The sequence below is a fragment of the Elgaria multicarinata genome, chromosome 9 (genome assembly GCF_023053635.1).
Source record: "Elgaria multicarinata webbii isolate HBS135686 ecotype San Diego chromosome 9, rElgMul1.1.pri, whole genome shotgun sequence".
Classification (NCBI taxonomy): Eukaryota; Metazoa; Chordata; class Lepidosauria; order Squamata; family Anguidae; genus Elgaria; species Elgaria multicarinata.
This window is the reverse complement of record NC_086179.1, coordinates 48,948,823-48,967,246: the sequence shown is the minus strand read 5'-3', so window position 1 is coordinate 48,967,246 and position 18,424 is coordinate 48,948,823.

Below are 18,424 nucleotides of genomic sequence, written 5' to 3'. Positions count from 1 at the left end.
AGGTCTGACCTTCCCAGGAAGAGATGTATAGGTTGGTGGTCCAACTGTGTCCATTCCTGACCAGGTAAGATCTCACCACAGTGACCCTGTTCAGATGACACACTAAGCCACAGTGGTTAAGCATTTTGAGGTAAACATTATGGCTTAACGTGTCATGTGAACCATGACTTAGCATGTCACGTGAACAATTCCTAACCATGGTGGCTACATAACCACAATTTAATCATGCTCACTAACCATTTTCTGCAAAAGAGTTAGTGGCCGGATTATGGCTTACCATGTTGTCTGAACAGGCCCAGTGACACATGTCTTAGTTACCTCACAACTGGATTAGTCCAATGCATGCTATCTTTGAAGAATCTTTAGAAAATATCCCCAGGAATCTCATGGGCCTCTTAATTTACTTGTTTTATCAGATTGTTAATTGTTTTTAGATGTTTTAAAGAGTTTTAAAGTTGTGGATGTTGAGTCTTTTCTGGAAAAGGCATGTAAGAAATGTAAGAAATAAATAGTATCAGAATTGGTCCAGAACACAGCAGTAGGGATGCTTGCTTACAGGATCATATTACCCCTATCCTGCAAGGGTAGCAAAGGTTACGAATTTGTTTCCAGGCATCGTTCAAAGCAAGAGTGATTACCTTCAAAAGCTCTAAATGGTTAGATCCAGCATACTTTAAGCAGCATACTTTAAACACTGGTGTCTCCAGTGTTTGTGGGGTGGTTAATCCCCTCTGGGTTTCAGTCAGAACCACCAAGAACTCTAAAGATGCTATCGAGAGTTCTGAATCCAAGCCCCAAAATTGGCTCAACCTGTGGATAGCTCCTTTAGAGTTCTGCCTGAAACCTGACATCAGGGCCACCACCTTCCACTGGTTTTCAGGCAGGGGTGCAGAATGTTTCTTTATGTGGGAGGCTGAATTGCCCTTCATCAAGCCCTTCGCCGGCTGGATAGCATCAGTGGGCATGGACACGCCCATTGATGTCATTGGTCCTATCCCCTGCTCTTTTCTCTCTCCCCATCTTGGGAGGCCATGATATGAGCCCCCAGGAGGCTCCACAGGTTGGATCAGAGAGCTCGATGGGCTGGATTAAGCCCCTGGGCTGCAACTCTGCCTCCTCCGATACCAACCTGACTTCACCCTAGGATCTGATGGAGAGGCCCTTCTCTATGTCCTGCCTATGTTCAGCTGATGGGGATGAGAGAAAGAGCCTCATCTGAAAGCCAGACCCAAATTATGGAAGTTTTTGCCCCAAATTGGCACCCTATTGCATGGTGTTTCACTGTAAGGCAAAAACCTTCCTGTTTAAGCAGGCTTTTTAAAAAAGATCTAATAGATTTTCTTTTTAGTTGATGCCTCTGTTTTATCTATTGCACCCATCTGTTTGTGTTATATTGCATTTTATTATTAGTAGTAGTAATAGTACCTTACGGTTGGTTTTAATCCTTTTTTAGCTGACCCAAGTGGTATGTAAGCTAACAGAAAGGCAGTGTAGGCATGCAGGTATGTATGTATGTATGTATGTATGTATGTATAAATAAATAAATAAATAAATAAATAAATAAATAAATAAATGTTCTCACTAGGAAAAATTCTCACAGCAGTTGCATCAGGCAAGAAATTGATGTTATTTTAAAATTCATGGGGATGCAACTCTCTTGCAGTCAGTTTGACATTTAGCCTTCTAGAACAGCAAAGAGGACTTGCACATTGCCAGTATTAGGTTTTTGGGGGTGGGTGGGTGGGAGAGACATTATGTCAGCCCCATCAATACAGTTTGCTGCAGCTGCACTTCATACCTCCAAAGTGAACAGCATTGAATATCCCTTTTCTGTACTGGGAATCTTCACCACCATCACCACCACCCCAAAAGTGCCAATTTTCTTATTAGCTAAAATGAGCAACAAAGACCAAGCTTTATGTCTAGCTCTTTAAACATCCTAGTCAATAACAGCAAAGAGGGTGAAAGTTAAAAGATGGTTGTCATTGACCAAAAGGGTAATTGAATGAGCTGAAAACATCAAGATATAAGCAGGGGACCAGTTCTGGGGGCCAAATTTCCCAACGGAGGAAATGTACTGAACAATTTTCAATCAAGGCAATTTCAGTGTATATGGGAGAAGGGGGGGGGGGTCACAAGTAACTTGCAGTTGTGGGCAAAGGGGGATGGAGGGGGTGATCCTTTGCAAAAATGAATAAATAATCCTTTCACAATCATATGGCTTTTAAAGGGGATTCATCCCAGACATCGTAATGCTTGCTTGTGAGTAATGTGTTGGAGGTTTCCATCCATGTACAGGATGATTTTTAAACAAGTTATTCTAGCACTGTGCCAAAATTTTTGATGTATTTATTTTTGACCATTTGTGGGGTGGGGAGGGGGCTGCACCCACCAATTATAGGAAGGGGTGAAAATTTCAGAGAGTGATCTCTGGGTGCAGGGCTTCAGTGCTTACCTTACTGTAAGGAGGTGGCAGAGGGACAGGTGTGCTATTTCTGTTCTTGCAGCCTCTCCTGCTTCCTGGAAAACCCCCTAGAGGACTTAGCCAGGGCTTCCTCCCTTGGGGCTTCCTAGTGGGTCTGCCTGCTTAGTGCCTGAAAGATGAGGGAGGCATTTTTGCTTTTTTGTAAGAAGAAGAAGAAGAAGAAGAAGAAGAAGAAGAAGAAGAAGAAGAAGAAGAAGAAGAAGAAGAAGAAGAAGGTGAACTCTCACAGCTTTCACGTACTCAGCAGGTAGCAGTATAGGGAATTCAACCCTCGGGGCAGAAAGAAGTTCAGCACACCTGCATTAGAAAATGTGAATGAAGTCCCCACACATATAACTATATGCACAGGACACTCTCTCTCTCTCTCTCTCTCGCTTAAACCCTGGTTTTTTTCCCCGGTCTCCTGATCACTCACATGCAGCTATAGGCATAGCTGCTCTTTTCACTGATGAGTGTGTGTAGAGTAGAAAAAGGAGCCTGCCATGCCACCAAAAGGGCAATACTTGTGTTCATTTGGCTAGCTTTGGTGACTGGGCCATATAGAAATGAAACAAAGAAAGACATTTAACTCCACATTCACATCTGTAAGGAGACCATGTGTATTTGGTGTCAGGCTACAGGATTTGATCATCCAATCTTAAATTGGTTGACTTCAGTGTGACTGAAAGAAAGATTTCACCACTAATTTCAGGCTTTTGAAATGCCTGACCCCCTCCGCTAATTTAGCCAAAGCTAAGACCATGTTGAATTGGCTGATGAAACAGAATGATGTGATAGAAGTAATTAGGAACATTGGAAAAATCCACAATGGATTCGAATAAATTTGAATTTCTATGAATCAGACATGCAGATTCTGCAGTGGACTAGTTTTTGCTGAGTTGCTTGGATTCCGTAGATGTGCGGACCAGTTTTTTAACATTTTTCTTAGGGATGTATGAAAATTTTGTTCCACTAGTGCCATGAGCATTTGCATTAATGCGCACTTGTGTAAGTGGAACGAAATCTTGCACATCCCTAAAAAACCCAGTTCCATCAATTAGCAGATGATGGAATGAAAGACACTCGACAATGCACAAAACACAGATGAATTTAACAAATTCCATGCATCCCTAGATATAAGAGAGAGCAAGTTTTGCAAATCCAAGTTGTCTGGTTTAGTGGGGACGTGACCAACAATGTTATAATAATTGGGTAATATGGACAGGTCTATAGGCAACGACCATAATTTGACAACTGTGTTTTGCACTGTTGGAAAGGAGCAGTGTATGTCAAAGATTCATGAGAAATATCTTTACATACTTTGTACTGGGTGTAACAGTGTCAATATCTGCAGTGTGAGATCAGTGTTGCTATGGCAACAGTTACAACAGAACACACAAAAACAGGTGAATAAAATGTAAAGTATGAATGCAACCAAATAGCTAATTACATTCAGAATCTTATGCTCCAGTTTAATACATTTCTAAAATATGTAATTTTAGGAATAAGGTGTAAGCCACAGCCCTAAATTTATTTTCTTTGATTTTCTCTCTTCTGTTTCATTAACCCCAATAGACTTGAAAGATGTTTAGTTTCTTCCTGACTTCAGTAAATAAATCAGTCATCCTTAGCACTTCTACTCCCTTTAGGCCTGGTAGGATAACCATCATTTTTCTTTGGAGGATTTCAGAGTTGCTTGTGTTGCCAAATGGGACATGACAGAGAAAATATCTTCTGAATCACATTATAAAAAATGTCATCTTGACACTATCAGGGACTAAGGAAAGATGGCATAAATTTTACTCATAGAGCAAGAAATTCTAATCAGAACTCATTCTGCTCTTAAAATATTGGCTGCATTGTTCACAGAACCCCGAAGGTCACTTGTTACCCTGTCAAATAAATGATTGAAAATATAGACCTCTAATTGTGGGGTATGTTACAAATAAAGACAAGTATCCCCTCCTTCCTTTGGAAGATATTAAAATACATTGCAGGCTCCATGGACTTAGAATGGGTGACATGTATCAGGTATATAACAACAACCTATTAGAAATGTGTTATGAATTTCATTTGATCTCAAATTTTACTGAACAAAGAAAGACCTCATTAACCTAAAATAATAGTTGTAGCATCTATGGAACTAATAAAGTGTATATGCATTGGAAATCCTTCCATCCTTGATGGTCAAAAAGGGATGAAACATTGATGGTGCTGGTGCAATCCTATGCATGTTTAGACAGAAATAAGTCATGCTGGCTGGGGAATGCTGGGAGCTGTAGAACGTAATTCTATCTAAATATGTACAGGATTACACCCTTATTAATTTAGCTTTTTACTTCATACTCACTCATTGGGCAGAAATGCTAAAACAACAATCAGACACAGATTTAGTATATATAACAGCCTTGTTAGCTAAATATGAGCCTGGTAGCCATATGCAACCGAGAACTACATGGAGTAAATAATCCAGCTGTTAAGAGATAGAGTGCTCTGTCCTTCCTGTGCACCAGCATAGAAATGCAATTCTCCATGCTTCATCTGCCAATCCCAGCAGCATAGTAAAGTAGGTTGACCATATGAAAAGGAGGACAGGACTTCTGTATCTTTAACAGTTGCGTAGAAAAGGGAATTTCAACAGGTGTCATTTGTGTGCATGCAGCACCTGGTGAAATTCTCTCTTCATCACAACAGTTAAAGCTGCACTAGCTAAACTAGAGTGATTGGATACAAAAGAAGGCAGGGCTCCTGTGGCTTTAACTGTTGTGATAAAGAGGGAATTTCACCAGGGGGTGTACGCATACAAATGACACTTATGTTTTGACTAGTCACTATGAATTTTAAAGCTGCTCTCTGTCTTTGAGAGACTGGAGTTCCAGTGGCAATGAAAATGTCTGGGGTTGTCATCTTGACATTACCTGTCAGAGTTTGAGTCCACTACTCCTAACATGGTGTGCTTTTCCCTGAACAAGGCATCCTTTGAATAGGATGAACATCTGGGACCCTCAAAAAGAGCCTCTGAGCATCCCTGTAAAATTATTAGCCAGACGGTTCATTCGTTTTTAAATTGAAAAGTTTTACAAAGGTTTTCAGTCCTAGCTGTCAAGGATCTGAAGGGCTTGTGTTTCCAAAGTGTGGCTTCCTGTTAGGTTTGAATGATATCTGAAAGGGCCAATCCAGATAAAATCCAGGAATCCATTGTACAATGTTGTGCTCATATGGCTGTGTTCAGTGAGCCTACTTAGGCATCATGCCCACTGAGAACAGGAGGCCACATTTTGGAAACGTAAGGTCTTTATTTCACTGACAACCAGGATTGAAAGCTTTTGTGACAGCTAGGCCTCGGCTCAGTTCAATTATATGATCCAGTTTCAGGTCAGACACAAAAATCCAAATGTGTGTAAACATGCCATCACTTGTGATGGGAAGATTGGCCCAAGTTCTTTGTATGCTAAGACCAACTTTACATATTGCAGATTTATTTATTTATTTATTTATTTATTTATTACATTTTTATACCGCCCAATAGCCGAAGCTCTCTGGGCGGTTCACAAAAATTAAAATCATCATAAAACAACCAACAAGTTAAAAATACAAATACAAAATACAATATAAAAAGCACAACCAGGATAAAACCACGCAGCAAAATTGATATAAGGTTAAAATACAGAGTTAAAACAGTATAATTTAAATTTAAGTTAAAATTAAGTGTTAAAATACTGAGTGAATAAAAAGGTCTTCAGCTGGCGACGAAAGGAGTACAGTGTAGGCGCCAGGCGGACCTCTCTGGGGAGCTCATTCCACAACCGGGGTGCCACAGCGGAGAAAGCCCTCCTCCTAGTAGCCACCTGCCTCACTTCCTTTGGCAGGGGCTCACGGAGAAGGGCCCCTGTAGATGATCTTAAGGTCCGGGTAGGTACATATGGGAGGAGGCGTTCCTTCAAATAACCTGGCCCCAAACCGTTTAGGGCTTTAAATGTCAATACCAGCACTTTGAATCGGGCCCGGACCTGGACTGGCAGCCAATGAAGTTGTAAAAGGACTGGCGTAATGTGATCTCGCCAGCCAGTCCCTGTTAGTAAACGGGCTGCCCTGTTTTGTACCAGCTGAAGCTTCCGGACCGTTTTCAAAGGCAGCCCCACGTATAATGCATTGCAGTAATCCAAACGAGAGGTTATCAGAGCATGGATAACTGTAGCTAGGCTATCACTGTCCAGATAAGGGCGCAGTTGGTATATCAGCCTAAGCTGATAAAAGGTGCTCTTTGCCACTGAGTTCACCTGTGCCTCAAGTGACAGTTCTGGATCGAAGAGCACCCCCAAACTACGGACCCGATCCTTTAGAGAGAGTGCAACCCCGTCCAGGACAGGGCAAACATCACCTCGCCGGACAAATGAACCACCCGCTAACAGTACCTCCGTCTTGTCTGGATTGAGTCTCAGTTTGTTAGCCCTCATCCAGTCCATTACCGTGCCCAGGCACTGGTTCAGAACAGCCACTGCCTCACCTGGGTTTGATAGTTATATTAGACAACTCTATATTAGATAGTTATATTAGACAACTCTAGAGGGAGCCATAGAAAGTATTGGAATTCAAATATTTGTTCAAAGTTTTGAAATTTTGGAAAGCACTGGTCAAACTAAAAATTCTTTACTGCACTCATTGATATAGGAAGAATTGAGAAATATTATGCCATCTCCTTTTCAGTTGGTGATTGCACAAAGCCTATGGAGATGCCAATTTACAATACAAGATCTGCTATGGAAGTTCAGAAAAAACATCTACAATTTCCTGCCAAAGAAGGAAACATGAGACAGAATGTTTCCTGACAAAGATTAATGACTCCATTAGCATTCGCTTAGATGTCCTCAGATGGCTTAGATGCCAGTAGAGTGGGTGTGTCAGAGGGAGGATAATGGCAGATGAGAGGGTTCACAAACGCAAAGAGCTCCCGTAAACTTCCAGTACTCTGCAATGAAGGTTTCTAAATTAGCTCAAATTTTTCATTGTCCACTGGAACTCTGGGAACTGTATTTTTACATTCATCCTGGTAAATAAGGAACTACACTTCCCAGAGCCAAGCATAGTCTTCAGTGTGGAGTGGGGAACTGTTTAGACAGGAGCGGAGAACCAGTGGCCCTCCAGATGTTGCTGGACTCCAACTCCCATCTGCTCCAGTCAGCATGGCCAATGGTTAGGGATGATGGATGTTCACAAAATAAAGCTTAAAATGATACAATATAAAAATATATTAAAACATAATGTAAGCCTGTCCCCTAAAACATTTAAAATAACTACAACAGAATTAAGCTAAAGTAAAGACCAGCAGCAGTGCAGGAAATCAAACACACTAGCGTCTTCTTCTTTTTTTAACAACAACAACAACAACAACAACAACAACACTGAATGACTAAAAAGTCTGGAAGCATAAAAAGATCTTCACCTGGCACTGAAAAGGTCACAGCATAGAAGAGAGGCAAGCCTCTCTGGCATTTCACAACCAGGGTGCCACCACTAAGAAGCAACAGCCCTTGACTTAATTATGAGAACTGTACATTTTAATCTGGTCAAATAAGTAAAGAATATTAATTTTTAACCCTGTACTTCCTGGAGTTCATATCTAGCGGAAAGACATAGGCCTTAGCTAGACCAGGCTATATCCTGGGGCGAACCCCGGGATCATCCCTGTGCATCCACATGACGCACAGGGGATCCTGGGATCAGGTAGGGATAATCCCTCCCTTGCCCCGGGATACAGCCCTATACTTTGGGCCTGCTTTTTCCACAGTCTCGAGCTGAGCCCAAGACCGCGGAGCATGTGGCCCGTTTCCACGGGTTTACCCAGCTCCACGTGATTACTCGCACTGAGCCGGGAGCCTCTCAGGGGGTGGCGCTCCTCAGGAGCACTGTGCCCATCGTGGTTAGGATGGAGGGGAGCGGGGAAATGACATGAAATTTTAAAAAACATTTACCTTTGCACACGACTGTTCGTGCGCTCCTTCCCTTTAAGAAAATAAGAAATGGCGGGCGCAACGCCTCTCTTCCTGAGGTCGTCGCGCCTTACATGTAAACAAGGGTGAGATCTCACGTTAATCACAGCACGAGGTCTCCCCTCTTCTCCCCCGGACTTTCAGGTAGGTCTAGCTAAGGCCATAGAATGCAGGAACAGCTTAAAATAGGTTTTAGCCTTAGTTGGAGTTTTCCATCAACCCCCCCCCTTGCCATCTTTTCACATAATAAAGCAATATACAAAATAACAGCATAGCTATCCTTGTGCCCCATGCAACAGATAAATAGGCTACATGATGCTCTCCCCGCAAAAATGTAACCTCAGCTCCCATAATGCCTGACTATTGGCCATGCTAGCTAGTAGGGGTGTGCATTCTGCACCAAAAATCTGGGGATCCGATGAACCTCTGACAGACCTCCAAAATTGCGGTGCAGTCAGGGGGCATTTCAAAACTGTCAGAAACCTGCGGTGCAGTTAGAAGATTGTTTGGAGCCCTGAATCGATCTGTAAGTATCCAAAGGTTTTTTAGGTGTCGTGAGGGCTCATTTCATGTTGATGGACAGCTAACTGAACACTTTCATATTAGGAAGACGCTGAGGGATGAGAAAGGGGTAGTTTTGACATTGACATCTGTGGCTAACCAATAGCCACAGTCTCCCCTGTCGCCTCTCCAATCAAGTTGCTTAGGGGGAGGGATGGCAAGTTATAAAAGAAAGAGCCCATAGCACTGCTCTTTCACAATGCGGCTGAGGCTGACTGAATGTCCCAGAATTGGGAAAGTTCCACCAGCTGGCAGCATTTTGAAGCCCCCTCTGCCCTTGCCCAACTGGTCCAGCGGGGCCAGTGGCCTGCCTCTGGGTATAAGGGGTGGGACCCTTGCCCACAGCACTGCTGCTGCTGCTGCCAGCCTGAGACTGATCACTGGCTTGAAGGGGGTGCAGCCTCTTAAAATCTAACTTACCTGGGATCCACCACCACCAAAGAAAAATGATGTCAGGCGCTAGACTTGTGTTTTGAAGGAGAGGGTGTGGGTGGAGCCTCAAGACCACCCATAACCAGCTTCTTCTCCTGCACTTCAGAAGGACCACCAGCAGCAGAGAAAAGGGTGTGCTTAATTTTGGGCAATGGGGCGCGGGGGGGGGGGGACTAGAAGAAACACTTCTCCCAACACAGTCAGACCCAGCTATCTTTGCTGGGTTTTCTTTACTCTCTATGTGTCTGTCTGCTTTTATTTGCTTCTTGTAGTACCACCCCACACTCCCCTTGTGTGTGTGTGTGTGTGTGTGTGTGTGTGTGTGTGTGTGTGTGTGTGTGTTCTTGTTCCACACATGGAGATAGGGGACGGATTTTTGTAGGAGGCGTCTAGTTTCTGAAACTTCTGCAAGCTCCCTTGAGAGAAGATGAAGTGCATCTGAAGTGTGTGTGTGTGTGTGTATGGGGTGGGGAATGGTTGGAGGGGGGAAATTAAAAAAAATCCTAACAATCAAGGAATTAAGGGATCTGCATCCAGCTTGGCATGGTTAAATCACTACTTAAGAGCTACCAGGGCACCAAGTTTTATCTCTTTATCTTTAAAAATGACAGAGATGTAAGCACTTTTGATGATAATAGAGCGGTTCTCCGAAAATGGAGCAGTTTCCCACCGGACAATCTGATGGTGTGGGGAGACAGAACCACCCCAAAAATTGGGGTGGGGAATCACCTCATTGGAGCTCTGCCCTGAATTTCGGGGAGGAGCAGACCCTCTCTGCACGCCTCTACTGGCTAGGGCCTATGGGAGTTGTAGACCAAAACATCTGGAGGGCACCAGGTTGCCTACGCTAGATTGCTGGATCAGGAACAGTGTGCGTGCGTGCAATCTTTTGCTTTCAACAGGATGCACATCTAAATATGCACATACAAAATTCCTCCATTTTGAAAGCAATGCAGATTGACCACATCTGCTCTCAGAAACATGTTCGATACATATCTGATTTACTACCCTGGTTCCTGATCCAGCAGTCTGTATATGGCATGGAACAAGGAAGCATGGGGAGGTAAGAGTTCTTTTCCAACTTGCAGTACTTGTTTAAACCCCTAACAAAAATGTAACAAGCAATATTCCCCACTCCCCATGGGTCTGAACTTGTCATAACATATTTATAAAGCCCCCAGTACATTGTGTTTTACTGCTTATAAGTTTAGGTGACACATTCCATTTTCCTGTCCTTCACCCATCAAGACTTGCTGTTTCAGAACTTTTTGGAATCAATGCATCTATTGTGTGCATTTTTTTAGTGCTTCCTCCGTTGTCATGGCATTGCAAACGCATTACATCGAGTTGAATCCAGTTGCACAATGTCTCTCAGGATCCTTTTATAACCATTATGATACTTGACTTCAATTTGCACTTTCATGGCAAAGGAAGAATATCTTGATATTTCATTGTCTCCAAACCTTTGCAAAGCTTCATTGTGTTAAAATTACATGCTTCAAGCCTTGGGGTAGAGAAAGGATAGAATAGTGCTTCCATCTCACACAAACACAAATTCATGTTCTCTGAATTTTCTGACTTACTTAAAGTGTAGTAATTTGTATCCCAACAACTCATTTAGTTTTCTCATATCCCTTCATTTTCAGCATCTTTGCCTCCTCTTTCCATAAATCTGGTTGATATTTAAATTGTTTCAATTTAGTTGAGCTTTGCTTATGAATGAGATTTTCCCTTGCATATACCTGTACTCTTTCTGGTACCTTTTTCATTTTTAACAGTGTCGCTCTTAAGAAGGACACACTTCACACAGTCTCATCTATATTGTACTTGTGGCAGTGAAGCTTCTGACCCTCGTTGGCTAAGTGTGGGCTGTGGTTCAGACTGGTCAGTTTCTCAGGGAACAAAGGAGTTTGCAGTCCACCTTCTCTGAGGGAAGGGAAAGCTGTCAGTATGGATGAAGATATAAGAGATGACAGAAGAGGCCAAGGGAGATGGGGAAGCTAATAGAAAGGGAGCAAGGCTGCTGCTTTACTGTTATTGTTGATTTATTGATCTGTTATAATTATATTTCACATTTCTTTTATTAAAACAACAACAACTCTGTAAACTACCCTAAAATATTTGGTCAACAAAAGTGGGGCTTCTTAGAAATTTCTTTTTCGAGAGAATTGCTGTCATTTCTAGGTCTCAAGCAGCAGATATTGGAAAAACTTTGGCCAAAGCATGCTCATTGAGCATTAAATGTAGCAAGCTTACAACCCTTTAAGAAATGCTAGGGACAAAAGACAATTCGTACCACCCTGTCTCAAGTGGAGGCTGGTGGCTCCTATTTTACTAGGGCACCAATCCCTATCTGGGCTGCAATCAGAACTCCAAAGTGGGTATCCATGGTGCTGACTCTATTTCGGTTGGGTTTAGCACCTTGGATAGCTCCTTTAGAGTTCTGGCTGGTGCTGATTGAAACCCAGAGCAGATTCATAGTCCCACTGAAATAGGAGCCACCAGCTTTCACTGCCTGCTTCATATTTGGAAATGGATTGGTGGAGAGGAGTGGCAGAACATGGAAAGCTCTATCCAACTTTCCCCCAACCTGGTGGCCTCCAGATGTTTTGCACTATAAATCCTAGAATTCCTGACCATTGGTCATGTTGGATGGGTTTGATAGGAGTTGACATCCAAAACATCCGGAAGACAGAGGTTGGGGAAGGCTACTGCACCTTACCTGTCAAAAATACAGGGCTGTTTCAGCCACTAAGGCTGGAACATTCACCAGTCCTATATACATCTACTCAGAAGTAAGCTCTGTTGAGCTCAATAAGGCTTACTCCCACCAGGCAAGTGTGTATAGGATTGCATCTTAAAGCAAACTGAAGTATCAAGCTACAAGTACATAAGACTGTGCCCAATGCATTTTAATAATAATAATAATAATAATAATAATAATAATAATAATAATAATAATAATAATAGTCTTTTCTTCTGTAGCAGATGCTATCATAGGGGGCCACAGTCATGTGCCATGATTTGGCAACCCAAAAGCTTTTTCAATAATGAAATAATTTGATAGTAGTGGAAATTGTAATTAAGAAACAATTTCCAATCCACAGATGGTGATATTTTTCCAACTCTACTGCAGCTGTAAAAAATGTGTTTCCTGGAATCTTTGACAAAATGTCCATTAGTAAAAACATTTTGTAAAACAAAATAAATGTTATTTCACACACTTTACTCTGTTTTCCTGATTAATAAGCATGGTAGGCTAACTAACTTGCACACTCCCAGGTCCCATGATGATTTTCTCTGAGGCCATTACCAATATGTGATGCTTGAAACTAGCTCCTAGCCATCTCTAGGTCCTCATTGTGTAGACATCCAATCTTGTCTTCAGTTCATGACTGGAAAATAGGAGGAGCTCTCTTACATACTAAGACCATCATACCATGCTGAGATCTGACTCTAGCTAGGAGAGATATCTCCCCAAAGCTGACCCACGGTATGTCTCCAACTCCACATGTTTTATACTCCCCTCCTCCTCAATTTTTGGCACCTGTTAGCCATGACCCCAAGACCTATTGCTTATCAAAAGCCACTTTCTCATTCATGTCTCAGATTTGCATTTCAAAGAAGAAACCTAAAAAATGAATGGAGCAGAGACCATCAGACATATTATGACTGTGTATGAGGAATGGTAAGTAAAGCAGTTGGGTCAGGGGTCCCCAACCTTTTTGGACCTGTGAGTGTATTTGGGAATTTGAGATACTACTACGGGCACCACCCAAAAATGCCTAATCAGTGGGTCACCACTTTGGTGTCTACCTTTCACATCTATAGTTCTTCTGCTGTGTCTTATTCAGCAAAAATGTTTGTTTCATATCCATTGGACACTGCAACATCCCTTTAATAAAGGTTTGTCTAATTTAGTTAATTGCTGGTGGTGCAATACAACTAATGCTTCTTTTAAACATGTTTTGACAATGTCCAGTAGTTGCTTCTTTTTGTGGGGAAGTTATTACACAGATAAATTTTGTACTGCAACAGCCTTTATTCACGCTGTTAAATTAATTACCTGCTTCATGGAAATTAACAAATGGCCAGGGTAAATGGATTCTCTGCACCTTTCTGACAGCTAAAAGACTGATATCACCACATTGGTAGGATAAAAACTCACCGCCTATAATGCAACGATTGAAGATCTTACAACACTTTCAGTATTTGAAAGGCTGGCATATAGACATCAACTTCAAATGGACACATCTGGGTATTTGGTCCATATTTGTTGCAGCCCATGTATAATTGCTAAAAGTTGTATGTGTATGTATTAAAAATGGAGATGATGATGATGATGATGATGATAATAAGCTTGACTTACACAGAGAGCATCTGTCATAAATTTCTTTATACACACAGGGGCAGCTGCTGCGGTTTACCAGGCACTCATGGGTGCCCAGGAAAGACAGGCGCGAGGCCCACCAAGAGTTCATTGGACTCCTCCCTCCCAGCCACTCTCCCCTCCCAGCTGCTGCCCCCCCTCACTCGCCTGCATGTTGACCCATGCAAGCCACTAAACCTCCTTTACACTAAATGTATAGCAGTTCACCAGCACATGAAGAGGCCTCAGGTAAGTCCTGTGGGCAGGCAAGTTGGCAGGGGGGTGGGCAGCATCTGTCCATTGGCTGAATCAGCCTGAAGCAGTACGGCTGCTTCAACAATTAATGTTTCAATGCCAGCTATATCACCCGTGTATGTCGTGTTGCTTAGCAATGCAACACAAAGTTCTTCTCATAGCTTGCCACCTCCAGCATGCCACAGATTGCCATAGTGTGTGTGTGTGTGTGTGTGTGTGTGTATGGGCACCACCTTGGGACTTGTGGCCTAATGGCTAGCATCACTTGTGGTCCAACCATACTTGACAGTATTGTTCATGCGGTACAGTAACAGAGTCTCCTAACATGGAAAGAATATGTTTTTACATCATAACAGCAGTTCTCTAATGTTTGAGATGGATTTTGAAAATCATTTTAGATACCACTGAACAATGCATTTAAACAATTTCAAATAATTATGATAAAAGTGTGAAAATAGACTGCATTCAACATACAGACTAAACCATTACTGTTTTGTTGTCCCCTGCCCACCCCAAAGGTCACTTGATGGTCTCTGGACCTTTTTGTGGGGGGAAGTTTGGTGCACAGCTCAGGAGGGGGGGGGGGAGAAACTTAATTATGAAGAGCCAAAATGACTTGTTTAAAACTGCTAAAGGCATTTACTTCATAGACTGCCTAAATTCAGGCTATCCCTACAGCTATTTCATCATGTGTGTTGTATAATTCATTAACCCAAGAAAGAATTATAAAATCACTTTTCAGAGAAAATGAATGTGTTGGCTATTTAATTATAGCTTCCAAAAGAAAAAAGATTTGGGAAGAAAAAGCTCAGGTTTATCCACTCCTAAGAACATGAGAAGAGCCATGTTGCATCAGACCAAGCGTCCATCTAGTCCATCACTGTGTTTGCACAGTGGCCAACCATCTATCAAACAGGGACCAACAAGCAGGACACAGTGTGACAGCACCCTCCCACCCATGTTCCCCAGCAACTGGTGTACGTAGGCATACTGCCTCTGATACTGGAGGTAGCACATAGCCACTAGGACTATTAGCCATTGATAGCCTTCTCATCCAGGACTTTATCCAACACCCTTTTAAAGCCATCCAAATTGGTGGCCTTCACTACATCTTGTGGTAGTGAATACCATAGTGTGAAGTGTGTGCTGTGTGAAGAAAGGAGGAAAGGAACCTCTTGTGCAAGCACGGAGTCATTAGTGACTCTTGGAGGGACACCAGCTTTCGCTAATGTTTTCTTGGCAGGCCTTATAGTGGGGTGGTTTGCCATTGCCTTCCCCGTCCGTTATTACCTTTCCCCCAGCTAACTGGGTACTCATTTTACCGACCTCGGGAGGATGGAAGGCTGAGTTGACCCGAGCCGGCTGCCTGAAACCAGCTTCCGCTGGGATCGAACTCAAGCCATAGGGAGAGTTTCAGCTGCAGAAACTGCTGCTTTACTGCTCTGCGCCACACGAGGCTCTTGCTGTGTGAAGAAGTGCTTCATTTATCAGTCCTGAATCTCCTACCAAAAAGCTTCATGGGATGACCTGAGGTTCTATTATTATTATTATTATTATTATTATTATTATTATTATTATTATTATTATTATTATTATTATTGTGTGTGTGTGTGTGTGTGTGTGTGCGTGTGTGTGTGTGTGTGTGTGTGAGAGAGAGAGAGAGAGAGAGGTCTCCCTATCCACATTCTCCACACCAAAAGTATAATCCAAGTATCTTAATTGGAAAATACATTCACTGTGCTTAAGAAAAGAAGCACTGCTTCAATTCCATAGCAGCCGTGCTGTTTTTAGAGGGCCCTTGAACAAGACACCTTCAATGGGCCACCTCCATGAGTTAGTCCACCAGCTCGCTACCATTTTCACCATCTGCTATTGTTTCTCATCCTCTTTCGTACCATCACTCTCTGACAGGCAGAGAGCCATGAGGAAGTGGACAGTGACATCTACTGCTCCTCCTTGTCACCACAACGCTTGTCTGGACCAGGGTGAGAAGCAGGTGAACAAGCAGGTTGTAACTGGAAAGAGGAGGAGCACCTCCATGGGGGTGCCATCCATAGACCACTCCTGGCATGTATGCTTTCAGCATGCCCTGCATAGCAGCCATAACTAATTGCAAACTTGTGTAAGATCTCAGACCTGCTTTAAAGGTGTCTTGTAAATTGCTGGCTGGCTTCTAATTAAAAAGAAGAGGGTTGTGTTCAGAATTTTTAAAGAGCTATATTTCATATTCAGGTGAAAAAGTAATAAGATTAAGAACTTAATATGGCCATTTCACACCTAGAAACATGTATTATTTGTTCTCAGGGCCAGCTCTACCATTAGACAAAATGAAGTAACCATCACAGGTGGCAATCCCTTGGCAGTTCCTCCTAAATCCTTCTTCTCTTAAAGGACAGAGCTGTGTGCAAGGCCTGTCCTGCACCCCTAGACTAGCCTGCTGCACATGGGTGTGGTGAAGGATACTATTGCAAGTGCTGAAGTAAGATCCAACTGCCAGTCTTATTGGCTTCTGTGCATGGAATGGAATGGAGTGGGGGGATTACATCTTTTCTTTTGCCTCTTGAAGCAAAATATATCAGGCTGGCCTTGTTTGTCATGCAAGGAACTTAATCAGTACAATTCTCAGAAGCTATCTGACCCTAACCCTTCTTTCTGACTCTTATGCAAAGCCAGCAGGGCAAGCCCATTTGAAATAAATAACCACACTCTATTCTCAACATCTGCCATCTCTCTACTAGACACATTTTCATCTTCCAGCCATTGTAAAATCCTGCAGCAGTTTTACTCCACTGGTTGCTATTTTAAGATTCTTTACTACATGACTGAATATCTGCAACATATATTTTAGAAATCATTTCAATTAAAGTGGAGACCTCCCTGCTGTTTTTAGGACAGCTTTCAGATCTCAATAAATGGCCCTGAGTCCTATTATAAGATTGTAGGCACTACCCAAAGAACTTAAGTGTTGCATGTGTTAACGAGTGTATACAATTTACTACTAGCAATAAAATTGCATACACGAATAATGCCTTAAAATATATTCTGCTGCATTTGGGTTGACAAAGGACTTGAGTAAAACCTTTCATTTCTGCATGACGCCAGTTTGATTTCATAAAAATGGCCTTAAATCAACAAAACCTTCTGAAGAAGCTGGAAATAGCTATCAGAAAAGATCATAGTGGGCAGATTTGCTATGTCTTTTCTGGGTAACTGGGAACAAAGTGACTCCCTAATAAAATGTAGAAATAATAATGATACCTTGGAATATGTTGTGCTTATTGCACTGGGAAATACAGCAGAGGCAAACAAACCAGCAATTGTAACAGTAAGAACATCCTATGGAACATTGGAGTCTGCCTTATACTAGGTTAGACTATTTATCCATTATTCCAAGTATTTATCTACTCAAACTTGTGGTGGCTCTCCAGGGTCTGAGCCAAGGTCTTTAACATCAATGTGGTCTTTTTAACCAGAGATGCTGAGGAATGAACCTGGGAGGGACCTTCTACATTAAAAACATCTGCCTTATCATTGAGTTATGCCCCCTCCCATAGAATTGGGGACTAGATGCAACAGAAAACTAGTCCCCTTTTTGCACTGGGACAGAGAATTTTCAGCACCCTCTCAAAACCACCATTCCCCAGATTAGAGTGACCATACGAAAAAGAGGACAGGGCTCCTGTTTCTTTAATCTTTGTATAGAAAAGGGAATTTCAGCAGGTGTCATTTGTATGCGTGCAGCACCTGGTGAAATTCCCTCTTCATCACAACAATTAAAGCTGCAGGAACCCTGCCCTCTTGACCAGTTACAAAAGAGGGCAGGGCTCCTGTGGCTTTACCTGTTATGATAAAGAGGGAACTTCAGTAGGTGCTGCATGATACAAAAGACACATGCTGAAATTCTGTTTTCTATGCAACTTTTAAAGATCCAGGAGTCCTGTCCTCCTTTTCACATGGTCGCCATTCCCCAAATTCTATGGGGGGAAGCTATGAAAGATAAAACTGGCATGAGACCAACATATGCTTTCAGTGAGAAGCTTGATCCTAAAGCAGGAGTGCACAACCTGTGGTCCATAGGCTGGCCTGTGGCCTTTGCCTATGAGCTGTGTGCCCTCTATTTCCCCATTCCCGCAGTCCTGCTAACCAGGTGAACCATGGGGAAAAGATGGCACTGGGACAGGAAGCTAGTTTGGGGGGACTCGAGGGTGTGTGTGGAGGCTTTTTATAGCTCTAAGTCGTGAAACCTCATTTCTTATCTCCAATCAATTAAACTATAAATACCTTGCTCTTTAAATACTGTGAAAAAATGTAAAGGTATTTAAAGAGCAAATGGTATTTAATGAGGATTTAAAT